Source organism: Diceros bicornis, chromosome 14 (assembly GCF_020826845.1).
Source record: "Diceros bicornis minor isolate mBicDic1 chromosome 14, mDicBic1.mat.cur, whole genome shotgun sequence".
NCBI lineage: Eukaryota > Metazoa > Chordata > Mammalia > Perissodactyla > Rhinocerotidae > Diceros > Diceros bicornis.
The window spans coordinates 39,464,435-39,470,932 of NC_080753.1; the positions used below are offsets into that span (position 1 = coordinate 39,464,435).

The window sequence follows — 6,498 nt, forward strand, 5'->3', positions numbered from 1 at the left end:
GGAATATCTAGCTAAGTGTAGACTCTTTATACTGGAGTTGAAGACTGTTTCCAATAAGGAAAATCACTAAACATATAACACTACTATATTACCCAGCAATCTCAGTTCTGAGCATTTATCCAAAAGATTCAAAATCAGGATCTCAAAGCGATATTAGCACTCCCATGTTCATTGCAGCACTAGTCATATTAGCCAGGATGTGGAAACAGCCTATATGTCCATCAAAAGATGAATAGAAAAAGAAAATGTTGTATATACATTCAATGGAATAGTATTCAATCTTAAAAAAGGAAATTCTGTGAATCCACATGGAAAGGAAAAGGAAATCCACATGGTTGAATGTTGAGGACATTATGCTAACTGAAATAAGCCAGACACAGAAGAACAAATACTACATGATCCACTTATTTGAGATATGTAAAATGATCAAACTCATAGAATCAGAGAGTGGAAAAGTGGTTGCCAACGGTTGGGGGAGGGAGAAATGGGGAGTTGCTAATCAACATAAAGTTTCAGTTATGCAAGATGAATAAGTTCTAGAGATCTGCTGTACAACATTGCGCTTTAGTTAACAATACTGTTAACTAGACACTTAAAAATCTAAGACACTTAAAAATCTGTTAAGAAGGTAGATCTCATGTCAAGTGTTCTTACCACACAATAAAGTTTTTTAAAAATCAGAAAAAAAAATTGACTTCCCTTTATGTTTTTTAGCAAAATGTGAGATAAAACTCATACCAGTGAGTAATTAAAACTTGAAATATTTTCTTCCTCTCTGCTCAATTCCAATAAATCCTGCCACTGGCCCCACAAATCTAGGGCCTCACAAATGTAAGGCGCACATGCACCATTGCAACTCAAGGATGGTCCCACTCCCTCCTCCAGCTCCAGATCATCTTGACTTTCTGAGCCTCCACCTGGGGTTGAGCTGGATTCAGAATCCTGAGGAGCTTGAACCCACTTGAACCCACTGAAGAGTCTGAGTGTACCCATCCGACAGCTCCTGGCAGAGACTGAGCACCCTACCCAGAGGACTTTATGCCTGGAGGGACTGGTCAGTCTCCAGAGCCCCATGCAGCACCCAGTTCCCCGAAAGATGCAGCCCAGCATTGACCCCAAGTGGAAACGTTCAAAGCAGAAGAGATGTAGAATGAAGCCCAGATAGAAACTGAGTCTCTGGGGGTCTTTTCGGGCACGAAGGAAACTGAAAAAGCAAGCAGGATCACGAGAGTCGGGCTAAGCAGTGGCCTCTGAAGAGCAAATAATCATGTAGATCCCAAGGGCAGAAATCTTGTCTTATTTTTCTCTCACATCTGCAACCCACAGGTCTTATCCCCCTCTCCACCCACCTCCACACAAACAACCTTCACAGACCAGTTCTGAAAATACTTCTGGTAAGAAAATAAAGATGCCAAAGACACTTGGTGTCTTTTGTCTGGTAGTCACTACTTCTTAAAACACAGAGCAAACTTTTTACTGAGGTATCACGTGTGCTCTATGCTCATTGGCCATTGATGTATTCTGTGTTGGAAATGCCTGTTCAAATCTTTTGCCCATATTCCTTAAGGTGAAAGCTAAATATTTCGGTTATTAGAAAAAAAAGCATAGAATATCTCTGTGACATTGGGATACAAAAACATCTTAGAGAGGCACAAAAAGAACTAAATATAAACGTTAAATAAATTGAACTTAATGAAGATTAAGAATTTTTTCACAAGAAACCTTTAAGCTGGTTTCCAGCCACAGGCAGGAAGAAGATATTCACAATACAAATATCCTACAAAGAACTCTTAACTAGATGATATACACAAATCAATAACAAAAAGACAACCAATTAAACGTGCGCCGCTGTGATTCTAAAGCGAGCTTTTTTCTGTTTTACGTCATGAGAGCTTCACTCCTTCTGGATTGCGAAGGGTAGTCAGACCCACCCAGGCAGGGGGGACCTCAAGCTCGTAATTCCGGGTAAGAAACCTCAGAAGTTGGGCCACCAACAACGCACGGTGCCGAACAAAGTCGGGTCCTCGCCGCTGTACCCCATTTGGGAAAATTTTCAGCATTCGCGCCTCCACTAGAGTCGAGTTCAGTGCAACTAGAAATTCTCAAAGTGGGGAGAGAAAATATGTAGATACTGACAAGAGGTGTTTCCGCCCAGTTTTCAAACCAAGGACCTCTCCCGTGGGAGGCGAATGTAATAAGCCGCTACACGAGCTACTGTAGCCTCAAGAGCTACCCCTGAAAGTTAAAACGGACATTTCTTTGAAGTCCGATGTTCAGTATTATTACATTGGTGTTTTCTGTTAGAGCATTTTCTTATTCGCGGCGCTTTTTTCCTTTCCTTATACCTTCCATTTATCAAAACCAATAATATCAAAACTCTATGATCAAGACCACGGAAGGCTTTTGCCCAGGACCCCAAATCCTTCACAAATGCAGGCCAGGAAACGTCAGGGAGAATACAGAGGAATTTGAATTCAAAACCTTTCTTGGGACTATCCTATCCGGTTTCTCTGTCCGGTTCACGCACCCCGGCATTTAGTTCCTGGTTACAAAGAATGACTTTTTAGAACCAGGATCCCAGTGGATGGTCTTGGAGACCCTCAGCCATTTGTACACAGGAAATGCTTGGAAGGGAGAACCGGCGGCCTGGGGGTGGGAGAAGGGGGGTCGGGATGTAACCAGCAGTCTTGCAAGAGGTGGTGAGGGTACCAGTCAGATCACTTTACTCAGCTTCTTCCCATCCTCATACAATTTACCACCTTCCCCGAGGGCTTAGTCATTCAGCTGCTGTTTCACCGGTCTGTTTTCTGCATATCACTATGATTTTAACTTTGATGTTGTGCTGTTGATTCCAATCTACTTTTTGTTCGTTAGTTTTTCTTGACATTAAAAAGTCTCCAGTCTTGCTACATGGGCATCTGCATTAGTGGCGACTGCTGCATATTATGAAGAAGATTTAGCCACTGCAGTGCTTACTCATTCTGGTGAGGGACATCCAGGTAGCCTCAACAACTCTCTGCTACCTCAAATTCCTCCAACAACGAGTCTCCGTGAAGCCACCTATGGCACTAAGCTGGAATTTCACTGAGGAACATTCCTAGAAGTGGGATTGCCGGGTACTAGTTAACAAGGCTCTACAGGAATAAACACTCATTATGCCAGTGGAGCAAAATCTAAGACCTAGATTTTTAAGACTACACTCTTAAAAATTCCATGGAGAAATTCACACACAAGTTTTTATCACAATAATTGGAAACAGAGGAAAGATATCTAGCTCACGTGTATCTGAGAAAAAGTGCCATGGGTAGGTGACCCTTGAGGTAAATCTAAAAAACAGTAAATTTGAGGTAAAAAAGGAGGGAAGGTATTTTGAGCAGAGGGACTTCTTAAGTTTAATGACTTCTTTGCTATTAATAATAATTTCTTTGTTATTAATGACCTAAAAATATTTTCAGCAATGTCATAATCTTTCCTGGGGCCATCCTTTTAAGAATTTTGAAGTAACATAGGTAAACCCATTTTATAGGATCTTATAATAGATATTTCTGCACATGGGGAAGATCTGTGAATTTGCCAGTAAATTTCTGCCAGCAAAAGTTCAGTAGCCCAATTGTGGATGCTCCATCAACAGAGGCTCTTGGCTCATCATCATGACTGTCTGGTTGGCACAGTTTCAAGAATCCCCTGTCTTGTGCGGGACCTGAGTTGGGTGTCTGACTAGGGACAGAAGTGTAACTTTTGCCTTGTGCCCACAGCAATCTAGGTTGTTCCAGGGAAGAGAGAGCTTTTCTTTTTTGTTTGTGTAGTTGTGATCTTTTAAGCCAGGTTCCTGGATACTGGTCTGTCAATGGATTGTGTACAAGTGATGGCCTTATGATGAAAATTCAACTTTCTGATATCAAACAAAATCCTGACTATTCTTCTATAGTTTTCATGGATTGCCTAGTTTTGCTTTATAGTTGTAGCGGGGAATCTATTATTGTGATTTTGTGATGTGGAGTGTTACCAGGATCCTGCTCCGTTGTGCTCATTAGAAAGAAAGAAACTGTGCTCAGCCCCTACAGGGGGCAATTTGGCAGGATCAATCAAGATTTTGAATTCATATGTCCCTTGATGCGTATTTCCACACGTGTGCAAAGTATGCCCGCACACATTAGAAATGATTATATTCAAATTATTCATGCAGCGTTACTTGTAAGAAAAAGTAAGGGAAAATCTATTTATCATCATAATATAATTAGTTAAATAAATTATGGCATATATACAAAATGGAATAATATGCATATTTAAAAAATAATAAGGAAGATATTTATTCATTTAGTTGTGATTTTTCCAAAGATATCTCTAAGTGAAAAAAGCAAGGTGCAAGACAGTGTGTCTAGATACTACCATAGGGATGAGATGGGAGAGAATATACATTCGTTTTAGATTGTACATGCACTTTTAAACCTTTAGAAAGATAGCAAGAAACCCACAACAATGGTAACCTGTTGAGGGGGCTGGGAATGGGGCAGATAGCAAACAGATGGAGGAAGGTGATGTTCATGGCATTTCTATCTGTACTGAGGGTGTTTGAACCAGTGAATATTTTACCTATTTTAAAAATTAAAAAAAATTAAGAAACACTATAAACACATAGCAAACAGCCAGAGTAGTCTCTGCAATGGTAACTGAAGCTAAGTTACTTATTCAAAAAATAAATGCTTTAAGGAAAACTTATAAACACGTAATATACAGGGCTAGTGGGTGGAGCAAAAGTGGTCCTAAGGAGCCCTCAGAGCACAGAAGCGCCATATGAGACCATTTGGGAAACTCGAGGCAAAAAGAGTAGCAAGATCCGCAATGGCATCCAAGACCGGCCGTGGATGCGCGGTTACGTGAGTTCTGGAAGTCTTGGGAGGATCATCGGATCCAACAAAAATCAGACCTGCCTGTAATGACTTTCCAGAGAAATTGGATCTGCCAGCAGTGACCTGAGCCTGTGAATCCAGGGCATGTAGGAATCTCAGCCGGTCAGACCAAGATCTCCGTCCTGACTCCAACCCTTTGAGGAGCAACCTTGATTAGCTCAAGGACTTCCTAAGAGACGTGGAAGAAATGCTCTCACCGTAGCACCTTCTCAGTGGATTTTCTGGGCCAAATCCACAGAAGTGAAAGAGCGAAACTTCTTACTTCAAGTCTATCAGTCGGTTTTGGGCTTGGGTGAGGAAGCCTGCTTTTGTTTTTATTTAGGCACAGGTACAAAGTGGGAAAGGACATTTTTCCTATTTTCCAAAAACACACAAGAATAAGCACAGACATTCTCTTTCTCAAGCTCTTTGCACTCACAGGAGGTTTTTATTGTTGTTGCTTTTTGGTTTCGTTGTTAAAATAAGTAGCTTACAACTATTTAGATGGTTTATAAAGTTTATAAAAACTGGGTGAGTTGCGACTGGCGGATTACAAAGGTGGAAACAGGAAGAGTTTGGGAATTGCCTGATTTATTAGAGTAAAACTTTAAGTGACAATGCTGGTTTAGCTCGATCTTAAGACGTAAAGAGAAAAGAAATTATTTTGTTAATTAGTTAGGTGATTTGAGCGTCGCGAGGATAATGCCGCTATTAGGAGTTTGGTCCTCAAACCGGCCAGGCCAGGGTCTAATTCCCCCTAATTACACAGTTTCTGTGTAAGTGCCAGGATGCATATCCAAATGAGGTTGCCACTAACTACTTTCATGGGAAATCTTCTCTTTGCTTCAGTAGTCAAGAGCAGAAAATAGATTCTCCAATTCCCGGCTCGGCTCACAACGGAATTCTGTTCCTTCTCAGAAATCGCTGAGAAAACTCTCTTTGCAGAAAACCCAAATTCCTGCTCTCAGGATTCCAAGGAAGCCAGTCTCATCCTTTGTGTTGCAGGAGGGGGTCTTTTGCTGCAGGCGCTTCCTCAGGTTGACACCACTAGGGGCCCTAACAGCCTGGGGACTGCAGCTGAAAAGGAGAGAGAGGGGGCGGCGAAACTATCCCGTGGTGGGATGTCGGGGGAGGTAGGACGACGCAAGCTTCAGTGTGGCGCAGCACTATGCAGGGAGCGAGAGGGTTCATCCGTTTGATATAAACAAAGATATATTTGGTTCAAATGGAGACTCTCAGAAACAAAAAAAGAAATAAAGCAAGAGTAATAATAAAAACAAGAGCATGTTTCCGCCCGGTTTCGAACCGGGGACCTTTACGCGTGTCAAGCGAATGTGCTAACCACTACACTACGGAAACACCCATAGGTGTTGGAATTGAAGGAAGTATGTCTGGAAAATCCAGATCTGGAAACCTTTTCTTTTCAGAAGTTTTTCTGGTGTGGTCCTTTCATATCTCTCAGATTTTCTGTTCGTTAAAATCAACAATACCACATCTTGATGGTTGATATTTGCCAAGCAGAATTTAGAACATATATTCACCAGATATATTTACCAGAATGTCCAGCAGCCCATTCACAATAGCAGTCAAAAGAAGGGAAACTTCCCAA

At 41.4% G+C, this 6,498-nt stretch overlaps 1 non-coding gene across 1 annotated transcript; it reads right to left on the reverse strand.

Moving 5' to 3' along the window:
• Positions 1-6,174: 6,174 nt before the first annotated feature.
• On the reverse strand, positions 6,175-6,248 carry TRNAV-GAC (transfer RNA valine (anticodon GAC)). The gene has a single exon. It is a non-coding gene; the product is annotated as a tRNA-Val (tRNA).
• Positions 6,249-6,498: the final 250 nt, after the last annotated feature.